Source organism: Oncorhynchus kisutch, linkage group LG19, assembly GCF_002021735.2.
Source record: "Oncorhynchus kisutch isolate 150728-3 linkage group LG19, Okis_V2, whole genome shotgun sequence".
Lineage (NCBI taxonomy): Eukaryota > Metazoa > Chordata > Actinopteri > Salmoniformes > Salmonidae > Oncorhynchus > Oncorhynchus kisutch.
In genome coordinates, this window is record NC_034192.2 from 34,042,164 (window position 1) to 34,068,711 (window position 26,548).

General features: G+C 41.5%; 2 long non-coding RNA genes across 2 annotated transcripts in view; one reads left to right on the top strand and one right to left on the bottom strand.

Annotated features, from left to right (window-relative positions):
* LOC116355019 (uncharacterized) overlaps window positions 1-24,736 on the top strand; it is a 140,725-nt gene extending 115,989 nt beyond the window's left edge. Inside the window, exon 3 of the long non-coding RNA XR_004204242.1 lies at window positions 20,153-24,736. This is a non-coding gene — a long non-coding RNA (uncharacterized LOC116355019). The remainder of the gene's footprint in view (window positions 1-20,152) is intronic.
* A 617-nt stretch (window positions 24,737-25,353) lies between these two features.
* Window positions 25,354-26,548, bottom strand: part of LOC109910225 (uncharacterized) — a 30,187-nt gene continuing 28,992 nt past the window's right edge. Inside the window, exon 4 of the long non-coding RNA XR_002257844.2 lies at window positions 25,354-25,820. This is a non-coding gene — a long non-coding RNA (uncharacterized LOC109910225). The remainder of the gene's footprint in view (window positions 25,821-26,548) is intronic.

The window sequence follows — 26,548 nt, forward strand, 5'->3', positions numbered from 1 at the left end:
TGGGAGGAAGATCTAAATCATCAGGGTAAATAGCATAAAGCATCCCTCAGTGAAATAATTAATATGCAATGCTCACATTTTTGTGCTGATTACAAGGCTGTGGCACGTGATGAGTTATCAAAACAAGAAATAAACTACTTGGATTAGAATTCTGCCTTTAATTGGATAGATGAAAGAAGCAATTAGTTGCACTTGAGTCAAGAATGTGTCCTTTTTTCAAGTCAACTCTTCCTTCTTTAATGGGAATGGGGGAAATTGTATGTTATAGCTATGCTTTGATTTCTTTGTGCATTAAGTTCAAACATAATTGTATTTATTTCTGAGGGTGTCACTGTCTTTTGATCTTAAATATTCTTTCTCCAAGTTCCTGGCATAGACATAGTATGTGTCTCTATGTCTATAGCTCCATAGAGAGGTTATGCTGGGTTCATAGAAGACTGGAGCTGAAGAGAGGGTCAGCTGTGTGTGACCTCACCACAGGTAGGACAGACTTCAACTAAATGTAGAGAATCATAATAGGTTCTCTCTCCCATATATAGTGTCTGAAACTGAAGAGGCCGCTTTGTTATTACACTGTAATACTGCATAGAAGCCAATAGCCAATACCAGCATGGTTCCCATATGTTCCAAAACCAATAATATTTCATCTTGATGTCCCAAAGGTTTTATTTAACCCTAAGCTTTCAAAGGAACATTTATGTATTCATACTGACTATATTCAATGCCACATCAGTGATATGGGATATATGGATCAGTCATTTTGGATTGCCCCCCCCCCCATCTTTTTACTGAAAGGCTGCTCATTTGCACATTGTTTCCGTTTTTCATCCGTGTGATCGTCCCACTTGAAACAAAACATACCCATTTGCCTATATGGCAAAGCACCTGATGCTTTTAATCTCACCTTTTCTAATGACTTTGACTTTGCTAATGACTTTGCTTCTCTGGGCATCTTTGAATACTTAATGAATGCGCTATAAAGCAAATCTGAGTTGTTGTTCATTTAAAGTGGTATTGATTTTAACCATAAAATGTTTCAGTTTTTGGGGAGAAATCTTATTCGCGGAGCTATAGTACAGTGTAGACGGGATGCAATGTCTTACCGTGGTGTTGGATCAACAGACTCCCCATCAGTGGCGGTCGGTGCTGTTTAAGATGAGGGAGGACAATTATTTTTTTAATGAGAATTGCCTTATTTCTGTTACAGCATAATGCATGACTCATTCATATTCCATTTACCCAGCTAAATGATAGGTTTAGGCTACATGATACTCCAATTTTCCCTATACCCATCATGAAGTTGCTACAACCTAGCCTATGAATGCAAGTTTACAACGTAGGTGCACAGGTCAAGAGAAGAAAATGTAGTAATCAAGGTGACCTAGCTTATCTAGGGTGTAGTCATTTGTCCATCAGTTGCAAATGAGAGTTTCTATTGGACAAATTCAGGTACGTTTATTCCCGTTTGCTTCCGTTGAAGAAAAGTTTTTCAACAGAATCTGCAGAATGGATACACCCCTGATCGCACACAATCACAGTTCACTTTAATAGCAGCCAATGCTCGTTGTATAATTCCTTCTCGCATCTACACGCTCTCCTCCTCTCATCTTTTCCCTTCTCTTGTGGACTTCAGTTCACAACACATGACATGCCTGTGACCAGGCAACAAAAAAAAGTTCCAAGTCAAACCTTCATATCATAACCGCTAACCTCTACACACAGCCCACATAGCTGTCAACATATTAGCTAACGTCATGGTCAACATAGCTAATAGAACTAACGCATTAGTAAACTTGCTACAATCATGCATAACAGTGTAAAATCAACAATCAGTTTAGCAGTTACACCGGCAGGCCCCGCCGGCAATAAATTAATAAAACCAAATGCTTACCTTGACTTGGAAGAGTTCCAGTGTTGGATAGCCATAGCCAGCTAGCTAACATAGCATCCCTCTCTGTTTGAGCCGGGTGTTTGAGTATGCTAAACTAGCAAGTTGCATTTGCTTGCTAAGTAAGTGAAAAACAAGGAAACAAGTGAAATACAAGGAAATATAGCTATTTCTCGGTCTCTCTCTCTCTCTTGCTTCTCCTTCATTTTTGAAGAAATGTATTTGTTCAAAACTGTTCAACTATCGTCTTTCCCTCTCTTTGAGTCAACTACTTACCACATTTTATGCACTGCAGTGCTAGCTAGCTGTACGTTATGGTTTCAGTACTAAATTAATTACAGTATCCTTTGATTGGGTGGGCAACATGTCAGTTCATGCTGCAAAAGCACTGATAGAACGGCCTCCGGAAGCTGTCATAATTACTCTGTATGTCAATGGAAGGGGGTGAGAACCATGAGCCTCCTAGGTTTTGTATTGAAGTCAATGTACCCAGAGGAGGATGGAAACTAACTGTCCGTTTACACCGTGGTGCTACCCTACAGAGTGCTGTTGAGGCTACTGCTGACCTTCATAGCAAAACAGTGTGTTTTAATCTATTATTTGGTAACTATATTTAATATCGTTTTATCTAAAATTGATAACTTTTTAAATGTTTCACTATTTTTATTTTTATGAAATTCACTGAAGAGGATGGTCCATCCTTTCCTCCTCTGAAGAGGCTCCATTGTTCCCCATTCATCAAACATACTTGCTAGCTAGCACCCCAGACATATCATCCAAGGCTACAGATGACCACATGAATGATTTATATCTTACTACCTACCTCCTTGTCCTGTTTCCAGAAAGCTGGGTGAATTGGCAGAGGCTCTAACCCATTTAGGTACAGAAAGTACCAGGTTGTGGAGGGGGACTGGATGGTTGGTTGGATGGATAGCTCTGTTGTTGCACAGCCCTTACTCATCAATCAGAAATCAAAGCTTTGACAGTTGCCAACATTAAAGGACTGCTCCTGGTGTGTCCTGTGCCAGGGAGTTATCACAGATCATGAAGAGAGAGGATGGATGGAGACTCCTGGGCCAAAACCCGGACAGGATTCCCTGAATAGATTTTCCTAGTAATATAGGCCTTTATCAAAGACGCAGGGGTATTGGTGAGATGCTATAAAGTAATAGGCTATGCTTCTTTCATTGACATATGCTTCTGTAGTTGTAATATGCTTTCAATGTTACCCAGAGTTTATGGATGTGATTGATACTTATGCTGAATGCTCAAAAGGTGATATAAGGGGCGGCAGGTAGCCTAGTGGTTAGAGCGTTAGGCCGGTAACCAAAAGGTTGCTTGATCGAATCCCCGAGCTGACAAGGTAAACATCTGTCATTCTGCCCCTCAACAAGGCAGTTAACCCACTGTTCCTTGGCCGTCATTGTAAATAAGAACTTGTTCTTAACTGACTTGCCTAGTTAAATAAAGATTTTTAAAAAAATGTAATGTAAAAGGTTGAAAGCAATTCTAACAGAGAGCCAGAGTCAAAGTCAATAGAGCTCACCAGCGTGTAGTCCTAAAAAATGTACATGAGTTAGAATATTCTACCTCTGGTTCATTGGCCATTCTTGTTGGGAAAATTAATGGGGAAAGGAATGGGGCTTTGGGATATACACAGAAAATAAGGTTAGGAGATCTTATACGTTTCGTTCAATGAGATAATATCAACCAGTTAATATGACCTTTATGAATTATGAATCCTTTGTGCTCCAAATAAGTCGGTTGCTAACGAATCGCTAAACTGTCAGAGAAATGGAACTATAACATTAGTCGCAAAATGTTTTATGTCACTACGCCGAACACACAAACTAGTCTGTGCTACACTAGTCCGCAAAAAGCTAGTTAGCTTAGTTAGATTTCTGCTTACCTGCTCGAACTAAAACACAAGGATGGTATATTGTTTTGATCGAGGCTGAAACCATGTCTCTTCAGCGGTAAGGTGCTTGTTTTTATCAATTCTCAAATGATGTTATCCAGACTTTGGGTCAGCCTTAGCCCTTGATCACGACACTCAGTTCCGTTACATTACACGGAAGAGTCATTGGACGAAGGCGCCTTCTGTATGGGGGAGTTTTGTTAAGAGCGCCAACGCTTGGTCTGAACATTTACACACGTCTCCTGCGGGACGGTTTTGGAAGTAAAGGACATTATCTTTCAGATCAGCGAGAAATAATTGTCAAAAAACTACAGGTTACATTGATTCACACCTTTATAGGCTTAGGGTTCCCACACTGCCATATCTCCATGTTACAGCGGGTGTTTACAGAAGAAAGACGGAAGACAGAGGGACCACCAGTGCTGATTAGCTAATTTAGCAAGTGGTGAACACCAGTGTGTCAGTGTGTAATGGAAGAAGGCCGCCAGAAACTTGTTGTTACTGAAAATTACTGCCAGCTACCACTGTGATACAGCCGGTTAAAACTGTATACAGTAAGTGTATATTTTGCATTTGTGAAATAATTTTGATGTGATATGAAGGCAAAGGGCTTTATGTTTCTAGAACCATATCGCACTTGAGAATCAATTCATGTGTCACGCCCTGGTCTAAGTATTTTGTGTTTTTCTTCATGTATTGGGTCAGGCCAGGGTGTGGCATGGAGTTTTTGTATTGTGGTGTGTTTTGTCTTGGGGTTTTGGTGTGTATGTATTTGGGATTGTAGCTAGTGGGGTTATCTAGCAAAGTCTATGGCTGTCTGGAGTGGTTCTCAATCAGAGGCAGGTGCTTATCGTTGTCTCTGATTGGGAACCATATTTAGGCAGCCATATTCTTTGAGTTTGTCGTGGGTGATTGTCCTTAGTGTTGTTGTTCCTATTTCTTTACACAAGTATAGGCTGTTTCGGTTTTTGTTACGTTCTTTGTTTTGTAGTGTATTGATTCGTGTTACGTTTGTTTGATTAAACATGGATCGCAATCTACACGCTGCGTTTTGGTCCGACTCTCCTTCACCACACTTAGAAAACCGTTACATCATGTCTAGATGGAGTATTTGGCTGTTTTGGCTAGTCTACCTCCGAAATAGCATACATGGTCCTTGGACCTTAAGGAGTAATGGTAGGCTCCTTAAGAGTACATATTGGGCTAAGTCCACCTGATAAGGTTGGCTAAGCCTGTTAGCTAGATGTCAAATGCATTGGACATGAGGTGTAGTTTTATTTTTTACATGTTAGCAGGACATCATTAGCTTTTTACTTGTTTTGATTACATAAATGCTTCACAATTCACAAAAAGTGATGTTAGCTGATGCAGATTATCTCATAGAACAAACATATATCTCCTAAGCCTGTGTTTACCACAGACCTTATATTCAGCGTTTATAAAATAAAATAAAATACCCCATTAATTTCCCCATAGGCTTTGGCCAACTAACCAGTAGTAAAGTACTTAAGTAAAAAATACTTTAAAGTACTACTTAAGTCGTTTTTTGAGGTATCTGTACTTTACTTTACTATTTTTTATTTTTTTAGAACTTGTACTTTTACTTCACTACATGCCTAAAGATAATGAATGTACTTTTTACTCCATACATTTTCCCTGACACCCAAAAGTGTCATTACATTTTGAATGTTTAGCAGGACATGAAAATGGTCCAATTCATGCACTTCTCAAGAGAACATCCCTCCCTGGTCATCCCTAATGCACAAATGCTTCGTTTGTAAATGTTCAGAGTTTTGGAGTCAGTGGTGGAAAAAGTACCCAATTGTCAAAAGATTCCTTCATAGAAAATGACTTGAGTTAAATTGAAAGTCACCCAGTAAAATACTACTTGAGTAAAAGTCTAAAGGTATTTGGTTTTAAATATACTTAGATATCAAAATTAAATGTAATTTCTCAAATATACTTAAGTATCAAAGTGAAAGTAAAAGTATAAATTATTTCAGATGTATTATATTAAGCAAACCAGATAGCACAATTTGTATTCATTTTTTGTTTACCTGTAGCCAGGAACACTCTCCAATTGTTTTCAAACGAAGCATTCGTGTTTAGTGAGTCCGCCAGATCAGAGGCAGTAGGGATGACCAGGGATGTTCTCTTGATAAGTGCGTGAATTGGACCATCTTCCTGTCCTGCTAAGCATCCAAACTGTAAGGAGTACTTTTGGGTGTCAGGGGAAATGTATAGAGTAAAAGGTTCATTATTTTCATTAGGAATGTAGCGAAGTAAAAGTAAAACTTGTCCAAAATATAAATAGTAAAGTATAGATATCCACCAAAAACGACTTACTTTAAAGTATTTTTACTTTAGTACTTTACACCACTGGTTGGAATGTTCCCCTGGCTAGCCATAAAATAACAAGAAAACCGTGCCTTCTGGTTTGCTTAATATAAGGAATGTAAATGATTTATACTTTTACTTTTGACAAGTATATTTTAGCAATTACATTTACTTTTGATAATATTAAAATAGGCCTATATTTAAAACCAAATACTTTTGGACTTTTACTCAAGTTGTATTATACTGGGTGACTTTCACTTTTACTTGAGTCATTTTCTATTAAGGTATCTTTACCTTTACTCAAGTATGACAATATGGTACTTTTCCACCACTGCAAGTAAACATGGTGGAGTTAGCTTCCGTTAGTGCCTACAAAAAGACGACATTACTATTGCTCTATTTGAGCTCAGTTGTGTGTATTCTCTTTACTTTGACAGAATGCAATATGTGGAAAAATTGGTCACACAAGCATGGGTAACAGTATGTGTAACTCTTGAATAGGGATATTCAGAACATTTAACAAAGAGGGACTAACTTTTTAAGCCCATATTGACTGTGGTCAGTTGTTCATATTGTGTTGTTGCCATCCACTGTTCCATTAAACTATTAACTACATTTTTTGTTTATTTACAGGTTTGATTATTGTATTTTGCCATGTCAAACAAGATGGGGCATATGCTGCGTTCAAAACACCTGGGAACTCGGGAAATCTCCAACAGTCCAAGTCGGATGACCGTTCAAAACGATTTTTCCCAGTCAGAGCTCGTTTTTTTTCCCGAGTTCCCAGTTGTCTTGAAACCACTGAAGTCCGAAGTGGAGTTATGAGTTCCCAGTTCTTTTCAACGTGGAAAAAAAACTTTCTGCTTTATTTCGCATTTTATTTTCCACTTATCCACATTGTTTGTTTTGTATGACGGTGGAGTTGTGGGTTTCTTTACAACTTTTGAAATCGACTCCAAACGGCGTGGGGTAGGGTACCATTTAAATTATGCTGCCATCCTACACCTTTTGTATTATTTAGGTCATGTGTCTTTATTCTTTGGCGCAGATTATGATGATGTCTGAGCGTTCAAGCGTTTTAGTCTGGAGTAGGACATGTTTATGGACTTCTAGGGCATTGTGATAAGTATTATATTTATTTAATACAAATGTCGTTGAACAGAGGAAAAAATAAACAGACTGGCTAAACATACAATTATTCTTTTGGTTTGTGAAACCCCTGTGTAAGGACACAAAAGGGGGGACGTTCACCGCGGAAAGTAAATTCTTTTGAAGTGGAACTAATCATCTGAGGGATGGTTCTCGTTGTCCTAACAACGCAGCTGAATTGGAATGAGCCTCCCTTTTTGTTGAAGATATGTTTTCTTTCTTTCATTCAAAACTGATGATGATAGTAGTTTCACGCCCTGTCCACCCACATTGTCAGTCCAAACTTTTTTTTGCAGATAAGTCTTTACTTGGAGACGCCGAACACACGGCGGGTGACTCTTGGACTGTGACGTAAGCCTCGCCCTTCTGTCTCCAAGTCTACGCTTTATAATACCGTTCTAATGAAAAGGGAATCTCACACCAAATCCTCCTCAATAACACTTATTTGAAAGACTGTGAAAAGATCAACACTCTTAGGCTACTCTTAAATATATTTTCATCTCCTTGATGATTATGCACTGATAACTTTCCCATTTTTATATCATCGATTTTGGAGTCTAAGTCCAATCATATTATGCCTATTTTGTTTATTTTGTTACCTATCTGTGTTCATTGTAACTCAACGGCTTTTCTGTTCCCCAGTTCGCCAGAACAGTTATGCACAGCATCCAATAGACTAGGCCTTCACGAATTTGACTTTATTGTTTGGCAATTTGAATAGCAGCTGCTTTAAAATTACAGACAGATATGACAGACAGAAAGATGAAAGGATGTATAGGCATATGGCTAGACCAACACATAGGCATGATATATATGAAGCCCTATTTGTTTAGCCTAAAGTTGGTTAACCCAATAAACTATTATATAATAGAAAACAATTGTCAAGTGGAATTGATGATTGATAGGCCTATTGATTGATGACAATGACAAGTCTTTGGTATTATAATGAGTTGTAACTGTTGGTTCTACGTCGATGGTCTCCACATACAGCCTCCGGGGCTTGTAAAAGGTAACTTTGGCCCTCTGACCTCGCTCTAGGAATTCCATCCTCTCCCCGTTACTAAATCTTTCTCCTTCACAGGCTCTACCTTTGCTTCACAACGTTATAAACTGTTTGCCTTTTATGCAAGGCCTAGTAACCGAGGCATTTTATTGTCACCACGTGGGACCAGGGTTCAAGCAACAGCCGTCCGACAAGAGAGGTGAACTGTTATCGCCAGGGGCTAGAGGAAGGATAACTCTTACTGACTTGATGAAACTTTCAACAGTTTAGGCCTACTTTTCTGTTTAGCTTAATATTGTGACTAACGAAAAATGCAGCCTGTTGCGGTGTGTTTTCAGAATAATTGTCTCATGATCATTATTTTGCTTATTAAAATCTCTTACAGTGCAGCATTTGTACTATTTGCGTCATTCCATCTATGTTTTTGCCAAAGGGTCACTAATAGTCCCACCTGTGCGCTTTTAGGCCTATAATACATTATCAGGTTTAAATTGATCATATAGCTTATGGTCTAGCACAATAACTAAACCTTAGTCTTTTAAGTGACTTATGTATATTTAATATTTTTATTAAGTAGCAATTGCCTATTAATACTGGATCGCCATTTTTGCATGATCAGGCTTTTTCTCATTTTAGTAGGGTGCCTTTAGAATAGGCCAAGACGTCTTGAGCTCTGGGTCGCCGGATTGCCTAGGCGGAGGTCCCTCTCTGGGCAAGAAAAGGTTGAAGACCCCTGCAGTACAGCATTTTTTTGTCCCCTTATCGCGTAAAACTGGGCTTAATGGTACTTAATCCAACATATTAATCATTTTAGACAGGGAAATTATGACGTTAGACAAGCAAAACAATTTGTGGATAAATTGGATTCATATCCTGGTTTCAGTTTATATCGATTTTTTTTAATATATGCAACCAAAAGTTGTGCCAGAAAGTGTGCTGTTCTCATCAACAAATTGAATACATTCTATTTTCTCAGAGTGCAAATCCCAAATATGTTTAGCACGTTAGCCTACTTTTTCGTTTTACTCTGCTGTTGTTCATGTGTTTTTGGCAGGATTTTCAGACTGCTGATGCACTCTTTGAAAACAGCTCCCGTACAGTACGTTCTTCTGAGTGATGTCACACAGGGGTGGGTCCCTCTGTGCAGCGACTGGAGAGCCCTGACGTCTCTCTCTCCGTTGACGAAAAAGGGCTGGGAGATAAAGTGAGCGGGATGCAACGTAAACGAAGTCGATGTAGAATCTGGTCTGCTGCGCTCTGTACTGTAGTCTGGTAAAAATTTACCAGCTGCGTTATTATTGGATCACCAAATCGAGCGACAGTGTCCATAAATCGGCTTAGTCAGAGAGTACGCACCTGATGCATACGTAGTATTATGGTTAGACAGAATACACTTCTGAATACACCACCCTAAGCTAATACTAGAGTAGCTTAATTAATATAAAATGTAAATAGAAAAAAATAATTAAATAGGCTACAGTTTACTTACACAGCAAACACTTGTTTAAATGTAGTCTACTTGAGTGTAGTTACGATGCTGCAGATGTTTTACAAATGTGAATGGACATATAGCCCAGGTCAGGGATGACTATTCCACCCTATAAGGCATTTTTCCACGCCGAGAAGCTACATAACGACTTTCACGACTGGTAGCGTGATGTTTGTCTGGAATTTCCAACAATCCTTTGGCGTGCAACTATTTCTGTCATCTTTGCACGCCATGCGGTATCTGGTTGTCATTGTCACCACGGCAGACTGGGAGCCGGGAGAGGACGCCAATGCCGTGCCAGTTGGCCCGAGTTGGTGAAAACAACAGGCAGACGCAGCACGATTCTAATCTCAATCGTTCCAGACATGAAGGTCACTCTCATGGCGATAGCAGTTTTACTTGTTACATTAAGTATAACGTAGATCCCACCGCCTTAATATATCAATTGAGCTCATTTCGTATTTTTTAATTACACATTTACCACACGAGGCGGTTTTGCCCTTGGAACAGAGGCCACTGTAATTACATGTCTATAAGAATTGTAAGAATTATAGAATTGTATATAAGGTTGGTTGAGTAGACTACGCTACCATAAACAGCTATTTTTAAAGACATTTGAGAAGAGCTAGAATGCCAACAGAGGTTAAACAAGTTTAAATGGGACATGCCACTGCTGCAACACCATAGTTTTACGTTTTGTGTTTGCACATTACGCACAAGATATACCCATTACGCACAAGATATACCCATTACGCACAAGATATACCCATTACGCACAAGGTATACATTTCCTAATTGGAAGAATAGAAAGGAAGCAGATTGCTTGGTCCTTCAGACATGGCTACAGGTAAAGTAAGTCATCCAGTTGGTTTAAGTGGCTCCACACGATGTTATGTAATTTAAGATTTAAGAGGCGTGGCTTACTTGGACTATGCATTCATCATTGATCTGGTCAACATACAAACTGAACACACCTTTACTCTCTCATTAAACAAACAGACACATTGCATACCTACCAAGGACAGTATTGTAAATATCAAGGGGACACTTGTAATTTTTGGCTCAGCAGGTTTGGACATTAGTTGAGTGTCGACCTAATAATGGCTAATGAGCACCCAGTGACACATGTGTAGGCACCCAAACTATCATGGGGCCCATTAAACCATAACAATGTTATAATTAGCATTGTGGCTAAGGTTAACTTCAGCCCTGTAAATATCAAACTGGATGTGGGCCTGATTGGTCCACTGTTTGTGGGCAAGGGTGTGTGTGTGTGTGTGTGTGTGTGTGAGAGAGAGAGGGGGGAGGGAGCGGGCATTCGACTAACCAAACTAATATGTCCATTATGTTAATTCTCCATAACAATATCAAAAGATATAACATAAGGTGTGATTCTCACTTCTCTTTATATCATACTGTTTTTAGGCCTACTACAGAAAAGAGCAGTGATGTACCCTTCCAAGTGTGTTATAAACATGCAACCCTGTCACTATTAAACTACCTTGCTTTGCCAACAGCAAAAATCAAGCAAATCGTCAATTTAGTCCATGACCAACACACAGAGACATCATTATTTCTTGGTCTTTTATTTTTGTCCTGTAAATTACAAGCCTAAGCCTAGAATACACAGCAGTCTTAAAAATGTATATTGGAAATGTTTTTGATCTTGTACCCCACTGCAAACACTTTCAGCTGTCTGCAGGTCTCCTAGCAACAGCAAACAAAGGCAGGGCCCATTTCAAGTTTCCCGCGGAGAGGCCAGTCCAGCAGAGCCTTTGATCTTGACAGGGAAAATAGCTGAGTGGGCACTACTGGCATTTGTCTTTCATTTACTCCACCCCCCCCCCCCCCCCTCAAAAAAGCTTTCTGGAACAGCCAAAATCTTCATCTGTCTGTCCACTGCATCCAACCCCCCCCCGATAATCAACCATGGCAAAGCAGCTCATTGAAACATTACAGTGCTTGGTTGAAGTTCTTCGCTTTTTGTTTTGGTGCATAGTTACTGTTTGAGTTGCTAGAAAAGAGCTAGAATTTAGTAGACTAGTCATTTGTGGTTTCTCTGTGCAGAGAGAATGAGCGGATACACAAAGTGAGTATTTGGCCCATTGTTTTCTTCTCCTCTTTAAAGTCGACCTTATAGAGAATGGAGAGCCCTCTCTCAATCCCAGGATTGTGACTTAAAATTATTTTCTAATCACATAATGTGTGTGTTTTCCTCCCCTACACAAGCGCATAAAGCTTTTTGTGTTTCAATGGAACTGTGGCCATTTTCTCTGCTATGAAACTCCGGATGCTTGCAGCTCTCCAGACAAACATTGGAGCTGCCGTGGATTTTCAGGGTCTCCTATTTGGAATTCAACTGCATCCATATAGTGGGCCGCACATTGAACACATTATTTGAAGTTGATGCTCCTTTCGTAGTACATCCTGAGGAGCAAAATATAAATAGCCCACTCCTGCTGTATGTATAAACATTATGGGGGGGGGGGGGGGTAATAACTTTGGACTATGTAATGTTATCTTACTCCAGCGCCCATTGCTTTCATCCAAAACAGCTCAGGAGATTAAACAAATTAAAGTGTTTCTCATTGTTTCGGTGTAATTTACTGTAATTGATGTTTCCATCTAGTTGCAGAGGCCTGCTAGAGCAATTGTTTGTGTTTGTAGGAGGACACGGAGCCCAGTGGGGTGTATTGACTCAGGCTGTTGACTAATACTGCGCTAATGCCACGTTTTAGGCTAACACTGCCCCAATTGTTTATGGGTGACCAAACAGTACCCAGGCTCTACACTGAGATCATGCTTTCATCTCAGTGGTGCACAGCTCTCTATGTATTTGCATAGTATTTAGCAACTCAACAGAATGTGCTATACTGTATCTAGAGTCATTTCAGTGAGCGGGTGCACCCATGTGGTATGTTTATGTGGAGGCTAAAACATTTGTTTTATGTGTGCAAGTCGTAAACATTATACAATACTCATTCATTACTATTCATTAGCATTTAAATGGAGTACAAGGTAGTACCATTCTAAAGGCATGTAGTGCAAGACTTCCATAGTCATTAACTCATTATAAATACTGTATGGTATGTATATTTAGACGGAAGCAGAGACCATCTCAATCTGTGTCGTTCCTCCATGGATGAAATGAACAGTTACAGTACACTTGGAATGAGTCCATGTATATTGTGTTTGTGCCATATACAACATACAATATCACAGTTTGACTATATGACATTTTTGGAGTGTTGAAAAACAGGTATGCTACAGAAGGAGTGTGGGTGTGGTAGCGTTTGTCACTGCTCTCTTTAGGGGTTCAAAAGTAGGTTTGAAAATGTCTGTCTTTTTGTCTCGATGTCACACATTTTATTTTCGTACCGCATAAATCTGTTAAGGGACCCCAACATTTTTCCATCCGTCAAGGGTGTCATTTAGAAAAAAATGTTGCAACTGAATTGCCACCCCCAGTCCTTCTGTATGTTAAATGGCTTGCTGTCTCCAAGAGACAAGGTGGGAGTCTGTTGTATGTTGTGGTGCACCAGCCGTCCTGTCCCATCTTAAAACACGACCCGTCGCCCTAAATACACCCATCCCATGGCCAACTCATCCTGACACACGCACGCACACACGCACGCACACACACACACATACACACACACACACACACACACACACACACACACACACACACACACACACACAAGCACACTGTCCACCTCCAAAGTGTCCTCCTCCTCGCCACTTCTTTGACATTGCGACAGACAAACTCGTCCCACCGCCGTTTGTTTTTCAGGGAGACGCCTGAAAAGCTGGAGCTAACGGAGTCTGGCAGAATTGCCCCGAAGTGATTGAGATGTTAACCTTCAGTGCCGTCCCCCTTCAGTGCTGTATCTCCTTCCCTTCTCCCCCCTCCTCCCTCCTCCTCCTACCCCCAATTCCCCCCTCTCATCCGATCCCTCCATCTCTTTTCCTCAGCAGGCTGTCTCTCCTCCGACAGACTGCGCTGTGAGAGAGCCAAGCCATTAGACACTCCCAGTGCTGATAATGAAGGCACAGAGGTGGTCCAAAGCAGCGTGATGCGGTGGAGGAGAGAAGAGCAGGAACGGAGAAGGAAGGTAGATTAGGATAATTACCTGGCGTCGGTGGTAAAGAGAGAGAGAGAGAGAGAGAGAGAAAGATGTCTTACTTCCAGCCGTCTCCATTTGCAAAATGAGTATTACCACAATAGTGCCAATTGCAGAATTGAGGATTCATGGTTTATGGGGCGGAAAAAGAGAAATTGTAACATCAAATGAGACATTTTTATTCCCAGTGAATGTCAATATAATGTGCTGTGTGATCTGATAATAGGAACAACATAAATAAAATGTTTCCCAAATGTTGTTGTTGTTGTTGTTTGCAGTGAGTATTGATCATGTGGTATGTAAGTCGGCTTATGCATCACCAGCTATGCCAGCATGTACATATCTGTTGTTTATACAGCCTTGGCGCGGGTCTCCTACACCAGTAAGCACTAAATATCCTCAGTCACTACGGCTTTGAAGAGCCTATGAGGTCAGGTTTTAAATTATGGTCTGCACCCACGCCACGCTTTCTCCACTCTCACAAATCCATTCGCCACACAATGCATTTCAAATGAAAGCAGCGTCACCATAACACGCCTTAGGAGACATTAAGCTATAGTATGTTACTTTCATGTATGATAGCATGGCCCCTGTACGCTTTGATGTGCTCACTTTTGAATGCTTTATTAAAAATAATAACACACTGGCTACTACTGACACCGTGCGTTGGCTGCTCTTCCCTCCCACACACTTTCTTTCCATCCATCCCTCCATCCTCCTTCCATCCCTCCCTGGGTCTTGTTGTCTTTGGGTCAGACTGCTGGTGTGCTTGTGATTAGAGAGAATGATACGGACCCGGAGATGAAGAGGGCCAGGAGAACCTATCAGAGAGCACTGGGTGTAAGGCGCTGCTCTCCTATTGGCTGCTGTTGGAATCAGACACATCTTAATTTCTTCTTCCATCCAGCCTGCTTTCACATCCAAGCCCCAGGGAAGTGGGAGGATTATAGTCCCTGTCTTTTGGGTGTGTGTTTGTGTGTGTGTGTGCGCACGTGAATGTCTGTGTGTGTGTAGTAAACGTCTTATAGACACAGAAGGTACAGAGTTTAGACACTGATAACACTAACCCTCCTCCAAGCCTGGCCCAGATACAGACACAGTGTTGGAAGTGCTGGCAGATTTTGAGGTACTGTCTTCTTCCAGCAACTCCAGCAGGACATCAGCTCATTATGAATGAGAGACCAGCAACACTACTATTTAAATGTATTATTTATGTAACCAGATAAGTACAATTGAGATTTACATCTCTTGGATGTGTAATGGTGCTCACATTTGAAACGTTGACTTCTCACTGGCTTGCTCGCACTCCTATTTATCCCAGTCGTATTTTGTACCACAGTCGATTGAAATTAAGATTTAACACATTCATTTAGATTTGACAGAAATTCTTCCTCATTCATTGACTGGCTGATCTTGTTACTACACCTCTGACATTGGTGAGGCATTCTGCTCATTCTATGTTTTCTGTTCTAACCTAGTTGTGTACCTAACACTGGTTGTCAGTCATTCAACATGGACTTTTTTTCACGGTGATGTCACTTTGCTGTTTTTTTCTCCCCATTTCAATCAAAAAACGTCTCCAGTCAAATAATCCATGCATCCCCTTACAAAAGAAACGTGAAATTTGCAGTTTCACATGTGAAAATCGCTTTTTCACGTGTAATGGCTGTTTTCACATGTTGAGCTTAAACGTCACATGTGAAACCACATTTAGAGTTCACATGTTAACACCTTCGTTTCACATGTGAGGTGAATAACATGTTTTCTCCTCACATGTCAATTGCATTTTCACATCTGAAAACTATCATGTGGAAATCACATTTGCTGTTTCACATGTAAGAAAACTCCACGTGTTCATCTTACTTTCACATGTGGAATTGCAAGATCACATGTGAGGATGAAATCAGTGGAGGCTCCTCAGAGGAGGAAGGGAAGGGCCATCCTCCTCAGTGGATTTCAGAAAAAATATAATTTAGTGAAACACAAAGTTATCCTTTTTTTTTTAGATAAAACTACACTAAATATATTCCCTTCACCAAATAATTGATTAAAACATACTTTTTTTTAATGAAGGTGTATGGGAGCCTCAACAACAGTCTGTAGGGTAGCACCATGGTGTAGCCAACACTGGAACTTTTCCAAGTCAAGGGCAGCTTTTGGTTTTCTAAATGTATTGCTACTGGGTTTCGCCGGTGTAACTGCTGAACTGCTTACTGACTGTACACTGTACTGCATGATTGTAGCAGGTTTACTAACGCGTTAGTTCTATTAGCTATGTTGATTATGACGTTAGATAATATGTTGACAATGATGTAGGCTGTGTGTAGAGGTTAGCGGTTATGACAGCTGATGTGTTTTGCACCGAAGTCCATAAGCGAAGGGAAAAGGTGAGAGGAGAGTGTTCAGATGCGAGATGGAATCTGAACTGTGTTTGCGTGTGAGCAGGGGTCTAGTCATTCCTACGATTCTGTTGAAAAGCTTTTCTCAAAGCACCCGAGAGTCAACATCCACTCCGCCACGGAAATCGAATTAGCATTAAAAAAATAAAAATAAAAATCTGTCTGTTTAAGCTAAAGATATCTGGGATTTTTCTCAACCCACTGCATTTGTCGCACTTTCGCATCTTCGGTAAAGGTGACAGAGCTAGACCGGTGTTTGTCAGACCGTCTGTAGCGTCCGAACACGACGGCATTCTCCATTTTGATCTACGACCCCCACAAGCTTCTTGGGACTCGTCTGAAGTTGTTTCAGCCAATCTGCCAACTTCTGTTTGTAGCATCTGAACATTTTGGGCTACACGAACATGTACAGTACCATTCAAGAGTTTTTTACTATTTTATACATTTTAAATAATTCACAGACAGTGTCACCAGCAAAGCACCATCACACCTCCTCCTGCATGCTTCATGGTGGGAACCACCCATGCGGAGATCATCCATTCACCTACTCTGCGTCTCTCAAAGACATAGCGGTTGGAACCAAAAATCTCCAATTTGGATTCATCAGACCAAAGGACAGATTTCCACCGGTCTAATGTTCATTGCTCATGTTTCTTGGCCCAAGCAAGTCTCTTCTTGTAATTGGTGTCCTTTAGTAGTGGTTTCTTTGCAGCAATTTAACCATGAAGGCCTGATTCACGCAGTCTCCTCTGAACAGTTGATGTTGAGATGTGTCTGTTACTTTTATTTGGGCTGCAATTTCTGAGTCTGGTAACTCTAATGAACTTATCCTCTGCATTAGGGGTAACTCTAATGAACTTATCCTCTGCAGTAGGGGTAACTCTAATGAACTTATCCTCTGCAGTAGGGGTAACTCTAATGAACTTATCCTCTGCAGTAGGGGTAACTCTAATGAACTTATCCTCTGCAGTAGGGGTAACTCTAATGAACTTATCCTCTGCAGTAGGGGTAACTCTAATGAACTTATCCTCTGCAGTAGGGGTAACTCTAATGAACTTATCCTCTGCAGTAGGGGTAACTCTAATGAACTTATCCTCTGCAGTAGGGGTAACTCTAATGAACTTATCCTCTGCAGTAGGGGTAACTCTAATGAACTTATCCTCTGCAGTAGGGGTAACTCTAATGAACTTATCCTCTGCAGTAGGGGTAACTCTAATGAACTTATCCTCTGCAGTAGGGGTAACTCTAATGAACTTATCCTCTGCAGTAGGGGTAACTCTAATGAACTTGTCCTCTGCAGTAGGGGTAACTCTAATGAACTTATCCTCTGCAGTAGGGGTAACTCTAATGAACTTATCCTCTGCAGTAGGGGTAACTCTAATGAACTTATCCTCTGCAGTAGGGGTAACTCTAATGAACTTATCCTCTGCAGTAGGGGTAACTCTAATGAACTTATCCTCTGCAGTAGGGGTAACTCTAATGAACTTATCCTCTGCAGTAGGGGTAACTCTGGGTCTTCCTTTCCTGTGGTGGTCCTCATGAGAGCCAGTTTCATCATAGCGCTTTTTTATTTTATTTTTTATTTTACCTTTATTTAACCAGGTAGGCTAGTTGAGAACAAGTTCTCATTTACAATTGCGACCTGGCCAAGATAAAGCAAAGCAGTTCGACACATACAACGACACAGAGTTACACATGGAGTAAAACAAACATACAGTCAATAATACAGTATAAACAAGTATATATACGATGTGAGCAAATGAGGTGAGATAAGGGAGGTAAAGGCAAAAAATGGCCATGGTGGCAAAGTAAATACAATATAGCAAGTAAAACACTGGAATGGTAGATTTGCAATGGAAGAATGTGCAAAGTAGAAATAAAAATAATGGGGTGCAAAGGAGCAAAATAAATAAATAAATTAAATACAGTAGGGAACGAGGTAGTTGTTTGGGCTAAATTATAGGTGGGCTATGTACAGGTGCAGTAATCTGTGAGCTGCTCTGACAGTTGGTGCTTAAAGCTAGTGAGGGAGATAAGTGTTTCCAGTTTCAGAGATTTTTGTAGTTCGTTCCAGTCATTGGCAGCAGAGAACTGGAAGGAGAGGCGGCCAAAGAAAGAATTGGTTTTGGGGGTGACTAGAGAGATATACCTGCTGGAGCGTGTGCTACAGGTGGGAGATGCAATGGTGACCAGCGAGCTGAGATAAGGGGGGACTTTACCTAGCAGGGTCTTGTAGATGACATGGAGCCAGTGGGTTTGGCGATGAGTATGAAGCGAGGGCCAGCCAACGAGAGCGTACAGGTCGCAATGGTGGGTAGTATATGGGGCTTTGGTGACAAAACGGATTGCACTGTGATAGACTGCATCCAATTTGTTGAGTAGGGTATTGGAGGCTATTTTGTAAATGACATCGCCAAAGTCGAGGATTGGTAGGATGGTCAGTTTTACAAGGGTATGTTTGGCAGCATGAGTGAAGGATGCTTTGTTGCGAAATAGGAAGCCAATTCTAGATTTAACTTTGGAGTGGAGATGTTTGATATGGGTCTGGAAGGAGAGTTTACAGTCTAACCAGACAGCTAAGTATTTGTAGTTGTCCACGTATTCTAAGTCAGAGCCGTCCAGAGTAGTGATGTTGGACAGGTGGGTAGGTGCAGGTAGCGATCGGTTGAAGAGCATGCATTTAGTTTTACTTGTATTTAAGAGCAATTGGAGGCCACGGAAGGAGAGTTGTATGGCATTGAAGCTTGCCTGGAGGGTTGTTAACACAGTGTCCAAAGAAGGGCCAGAAGTATACAGAATGGTGTCGTCTGCGTAGAGGTGGATCAGAGACTCACCAGCAGCAAGAGCGACCTCATTGATGTATACAGAGAAGAGAGTCGGTCCAAGAATTGAACCCTGTGGCACCCCCATAGAGACTGCCAGAGGTCCGGACAGCAGACCCTCCGATTTGACACACTGAACTCTATCAGAGAAGTAGTTGGTGAACCAGGCGAGGCAATCATTTGAGAAACCAAGGCTGTCGAGTCTGCCGATGAGGATGTGGTGATTGACAGAGTCAAAAGCCTTGGCCAGATCAATGAATACGGCTGCACAGTAATGTTTCTTATCGATGGCGGTTAAGATATCGTTTAGGACCTTGCGCGTGGCTGAAGTGCACCCATGACCAGCTCTGAAACCAGATTGCATAGCAGAGAAGGTATGGTGAGATTCGAAATGGTCGGTAATCTGTTTGTTGACTTGGCTTTCGAAGACCTTAGAAAGGCATGGTAGGATAGATATAGGTCTGTAGCAGTTTGGGTCAAGAGTGTCCACCCCCTTTGAAGAGGGGGATGACCGCAGCTGCTTTCCAATCTTTGGGAATCTCAGACGACACGAAAGAGAGGTTGAACAGGGTAGTAATAGGGGTGGCAACAATTTCGGCAGATCATTTTTGAAAGAAAGGGTCCAGATTGTCTAGCTGATTTGTAGGGGTCCAGATTTTGCAGCTCTTTCAGAACATCAGCTGAACGGATTTGGGAGAAGGAGAAATGGGGAAGGCTTGGGTGAGTTGCTGTGGGGGGTGCAGTGCTGTTGACCGGGCTTCATGGTTTCTTCAACTGCACTTGAAGAAACTTTCAAACTTCTTGACATTTTCTGTATTGACTGACCTTCATGTCTTAAAGTAATGATGGACTGTCGTTTCTCTTTGTTTATCTGAGGTGTTCTTGTCATAATATGGACTTGGTCTTTTACCAAATATGGCAGCATACAATGTAGAAAATTGTAAAAATAAAGAAAAACCCTTGAATGTACCAGTCAAAAGTTTGGAGACAGCAACTCATTAATCTGTTCCCTTTTGCTTTCAGTGTTAGACCAGCACCCTGTCTACAACATCACAGCCAGTCTACACTGGGGCTGTGACTACTGGCATGACTGGGACCAGTGTGGCCCAGACTCCTCTCCTCCATACCCAGACTGTAGCAGCTGATCCCTATCGCCACCAGGGGCACCTGGCTCCCCTCCCTCCTCTGACTGGATCAATGACTAGAGCCATCCCATCCCAGGGACCAGGGGTCAGCATCAAAAGCCCCCTGCCCACATCCTTGCCACCTGGTGCTCTCTTTAGGACGAGAGGGTACACTTCCACCCCTCCACCCTCCTCCTGAACAGACCAGGCTGTTTGGACATGGAGCCAGAACAGGGTCTTCGTGTGATCTCCCGCGCCCCCTCCCCAGCCGCCCCCCACAGGGAGAGGGCCAGGGGTCAACCCCATCAGACCACCACACGGCTCACAGAGCCATTTGATGAGGGGATCTGTTTTGGATTTCATAATGCCCTCTGAATCATGATCCTGAGCCCTACTCAACTTGGTTAAATGTGTAATCTGTTTGTCAAAAGCTTCATGTTGTAAAAACATTTGTTTTCAGGGATTTATGGATGTGAAGTTGACCTGGTCAATTAAGGTTTGTAGATGACTGTTTTCCTGATTTCAACATACAGTACATATACAACAATACTCACTTGACTTAATTACTGGTTCAAATGAACATATCAACAACATACTGTTATTTATGATACTGTTTATTAGGTCATTAAGTAATTGGGGCATGTATGACACCATATTGACAGTTATGATAATTAATCTGACATGTTTCTGACTAATCACAACAGGCTTCAATTTCACTAACTCATACATAATAATGTATGATGTGTCACTACCTCACAGATTCCTACCAATGAAAAACTGTACATGCAGTATAAAAAAAATTCTGCCACTCTTGAAGGACAATAGAAGTTAAATATATGAGAATATGTTGTTAAAAATAATACCTTTTTGACATTGATGCCTTCTATCCAGACTTCACTGACTGACTTTACTGACTCGTGGAAGTGTGTTATGGTCATTCAACTTTGATACAACATACCCAATATGAAGACTCAGTTCCTCTGTGATACAGAGCCTGTATGTTGTTCAGGCTGTCAGTACATCATGAATACATATTAATGAACCCAGATTTCTAAATCTGTTTATTGAGCTTCTTCTTCCATTTCCTCCCTCCATTCTTTCCTCCAATGCGTTAGCAGATCCCAGTATGTCCCCTAGTCTTGTGACAAGGGATGAAAAGGAGAGAAAAAAAGGTCTAATGAGTTTGGCAAAAGGAGGACGGAGGGGGGAGACAGATGGCATGAAGTCTGCGTGGCTCTGGCGTGGCTCGCCTGGTGCTAAAATCCTCCTCTCTCACATTCCAACAAATCCTAGCAGGAGGTTGGGGAGTCTGCCACACCACTCAGTGGATCCACGGGGTTCTCTCTTGCACCCCTTTCCTCACTCCCCTGCACCCCCGTAAGTCCCTGGCCAAGGGTGTCAGCCTCCCCCATACCATATCCCCACATGTATACATATATTAACATGTTTGTACAGTATATATAGTATGATGGGCCAGTTTATTGGCCTGCTAAGATAATAAACACAGGAGGGTGTGAGACGGAGACAGGCGCTGATTGTTAGTATGGAATTGGGCGTGTGGGATCAAATTGGGAGTGGACCTATCCCTCCACTCTAGTGTCAAATCTCATTGAGTAAACATAGGACCCAAGCATGGAGGCAAAGACTGTAATCCATTTATATGAGAGGAAGAAAACCTAAGTAGCTTTTCAATTAGTTTCGCCACCCCCAGCTCCTGATAAGGAGGAAACGCTGGCAAGTTGAGCCTGTCACAGGCCAGACATGCCCTGCTCAGATTGCCCCATATTCTCCTCAGTCGGTCCGTCGGTGGGGCTTATGGCCAAATGTACAGTAAGTGTAACTGCATGGTAATCACACACAGACAGTATGCCCCACCACTGGCCCGCGGTGACCGCATGACGTCTTCATGTGTTTCCACTTCTAAATTGTTTTGGATTGCATTTGAATTTTAGGAATGTGCATTGAGGAGCACCATATAAAAGTACATCAGCGATATGATAATCATGTTTATAATGTATATTACGGACTATCTCTCTCAATATTCTCTCTCTCTTTATTCTCTCTCTCACTATTCTCTCTCTCTCGTTATTCCCTCTCTCTTTATTCTCTCTCTCTCTCTCTTTCGTCTCTCTCTCTCTCTCTCTCTCTTGTGTTTCTCTGTCTGTCTCTCTGTGTATAATTGACTGTATAGTGCACACTATCAATCTCTAACACACTTTTCTCTCTCTCTCTCTGCATGTATATATTGTGTATAATGTACTGTGCAGTGTACACTATCAATCTTTATCTCACTATCTCCTCTCTCTCTTTATTCTCTCTCTCTCTCTCTTTATTCTCTCTCTCTCTTTCGTCTCTCTGTCTCTGTGTATAATTGACTGTATAGTGCACACTATCAATCTCTAACACACTTTTCTCTCTCTCTCTGCATGTATATATTGTGTATAATGTACTGTGCAGTGTACACTATCAATCTTTATCTCACTATCTCTCTCCTCTCTCTCTCTCGGCACTTTGCCTTCTGCTCATGCTATTGAGTGGCTCTTCTGGGAAAGGAGGATGCTGTGAAAAGGTCACAGGAGGTTTGAGTATCAAATTACTGTTAATGATAACGATAATAAAAAGAGAAATCTGCTCCAAATCTTATCTCTGAGCTTTTTTTCCCCCTCCGTATGGAATGTGATTTATGTGCACTTGGTCTTATGAATTGCTTTGCATGATTGTAAGGAGATGTGTAATTCATTACAGTGCACAAACTGTTGTTCATTTGTTGTTCTATGCTAATGTGTATGGAGCTGTATGTCATTCATGTGTGTCTCCGAGGCTCTACTATGATGAAAGACACAATAGTGAGCCATCTGGGTTGTACCGAGCATCACACGACAAAATGACATCTCAACATCTCAACCCCAAAGCTTTACACAAACATTTACATCCCCAACACTGCATTTCAAGTTACAACCACAGAAAATGCTAATATTATTACACTGCCCTAAACTTGGCTCATGTCTTCACTGAAACTGTACTTACACTACATTTAAATGCAAAACTGTCCATAAACTTGTTGTAAACACTTGCTCTCTCAGTCTTTCGTCGGATTCTTAATTACACTATACTGATACAGATGTAAGATCATAATTTGAGCCAGTTTGCTACAGCAGGAAAATAATCCTGCAGCAAGAGGAAATGTGAATTATTATGTGAATTAGAATCCATTTTTCATAAAGGAAAATCAAGTCTGAAATTTAAAAGTGAAAATTATAACCTTCAGAAGCCTTTTTAAACCTCAAAATGAAAATGCATTGCATTTCAGGAACTTTCTCCTGCAACAGGGTGTTTAAATTAAGATCCTACACCTGTTAAGCTGATTCCATTTGACCACAAAGCCATAATACATAAATCTGCAGTGACTTTCCCTCCCTCCCTACAGCACAGAGACTGAGAGGTTGGCTGTCCTTCCTTGGTGGCAGGGCAGAGTGGCATCTTGACATTACCATCCCCAGGCCCGCTGGCACAGCTGTCACCCACAGGATGGGAGACTGGCAGGGTCGATGGCCGCATGGCGCGCCTGTTGGCTGCCGCCCTCCGTCCCCCTCTGTCCCCTCCATCCCATCTCTCAGTGAAAGGGCAAGATGGCCTCCGTCAGTCTCTCAGTGCATTGATCAGAGGCCAGACCTCCATTAGCTAAAGGTCACCGGGTTCACTGTGCTCTGTGCCGTCCCTACAGCTCCCCATGACCATGGTGGTGGGAGGATGTTCGTTCCTTGCCCTACCTCCATTCCGAGACTAGCATGCTAGCAGATACCCATAGACTTCCAGTCATAGTGCTAACGCTAGTTAGCATTGGCTCGTCAAACTACCTCTAACTTCCTTCATACTGGACATAAAAATGGTATCCATAAGTTTATCTGACTCTGGGGAAGTAGATTAAGGGCCTCATTGCCAAAATTCTGAAGTATCCCATCAAGTATCAAAAGTAAATGTAATTACTAAAATACACTTAAGTATCATAATTTCACATTCCTTATATTAAGCAAACCAGATGGCACCATTTTCTTGTTTTTTATATTTACCGATAGCCAGGGGCACAGTCCAACACTCCAACACTCAGACAAATGCAATATTTGTGTTTAGTGAGTCTGCCAGATCAGAGGCAGTAGGGATGACCAGGGATGTTCTCTTGAGAAGTGTGTGAATTGGACCATTTTCCTGTCCTGCTAAGCATTCGAAATGTAACGAGTACTTTTGGGTGTCAGGAAATGTTGTGAATGACTATAGTAGCTTGGAAACTGCAGTTTAAAAAAAATGTAATATCTACATAGACATACAGAGGCCAATTATCAGCAACCGTCACTCCCTAGAAGGCCAGCATCCCGGAGTCGCCTCTTCACTGTTGACATTGAGACTGGTGTTTTGCGGGTACTATTTAATGAACCTGCCAGTTGAGGACTTGTGAGGCGTCTGTTTCTCAAACTAGACGCTCTAATGTACTTGTCCTCTTGCTCAGTTGTGCACCTGGGCCTCCCACTCCTCTTTCCATTCTGGTTAGAGACCGTTTGCACTGTTCTGTGAAGGGAGTAGTACACAGCGTTGTATGAGATCTTCAGTTTCTTGGCAATTTCTCGCATGGAAAACCTTCATTTCTCAGAACAAGAATAGACTGACAAGTTTCGGAAGAAAGTACTTGGTTTCTGGCCATTTTTAGCCTGTAATCGAACCCACAAATACTGATGGTCCAGATACTCAATTAGTCTAAAGAAGGCCCGTTTTATTGCTTCTTTAATCAGAACAGCAGTTTTCAGCTGTGCTATCATAATTGCAAAAGGGTTTTCTAATGATCAATTATCCTTTTAAAATGATAAACTTGGATTATCTAACACAATGTGCCATTGGAACACAGGAGAGATGGTTGCTGATAATGGGCCTCTGTACACCTATGTAGACGTTCCATTAACAATCTGCTGTTTCCAGCTACAATAGTCATTTACAATATTAACAATGTCTACACTGTATTTCTGATCAATTTGATGTTATTTTACTGGACAAAAAAGGTGCTTTTCTTTCAAAAACAAGAACATTTCTAAGTGACCCCAAACATTTTGAAAGGTAGGGTAAATAGTAAAGTACAGATACCCCCAAAAAAGACGCAAGTAGTACTTTAAAGTATTTTTTACATCACTGTTAATTTTCCCCTACTCTGTTTGATCACCCACAATATGCTACACCATTGTACCTCTTCCAGATATTATGACTGTGTCCACCTAAAATCAAAGACTCCTTCATTCCAATTCTCTCCCTCCAGTAGAATGGCACAATAAAGGAGGTCCCTCACCTACTACAGAAGATCACAGCAGCACAATTACATCAAATTGCCAGGCCAGACCCGTGGTTTCACATTGCGCTGATCATCGCTGAATCACAGTTGGCCTTATATGGTTCATCCAGCCTGTGAATGAATGGGGGATAATTGTGGTGCTAAATAGTGTGAGGGCTGAGGCTGCCACCGGGTGGGATCCATTTCCTGTGTTGTCAGGGGCACCAGTGATGGAGAGGGCTGTGCCTGCCTGCGTCTGTTGCACACACAGAAAGGCAGATGAACTTATTTGCATACACACACTCACAGTCACACAAGGACACAAACACGCTCACACAAACACACACACACACAGATATACACACTCCACACACACACACACACACATATATATATACACACTCCACACACAGATATACACACACACACACAGATGTACACACTCCACACACACATTGATATACACACTCCACACACAGATATACACACACACACAGATGTACACACTCCACACACACACTGATATACACACTCCACACACACACACACATACACACACACAGATGTACACACTCCACACACACAGAGATATACACACTCCACACACACAGATGATGATTGTCTCTTGCTTCTGTCAGGTTGTGTTTTTTTCCCTCCAGCCATGGAGACCTCATCCTGGGAAATTGAGCAATTTCTGATTGAAAACAGTGCCGGTAATTAGAGCACTCACTATTTGTAACCACTTGGCATTACATTAGTATGCAAAGCTGGCAGTCAGCTAATCTGGGGGAAAACGTTTGTTTCCTTAATTGCCCTCTTAGGACAAAAGTGAGGGGGGGGGGGGGGGGTGTAGAGTAAAATTTCAACATTTGAACGTGCTCCTGCTAGAATGGAGCCTGGTGTGTTCAGGGGACATGGCTCCTCCAACACGGTTTTTAACTTTACTAATAGACAGACAACACATAGGCATACACACATGCACAG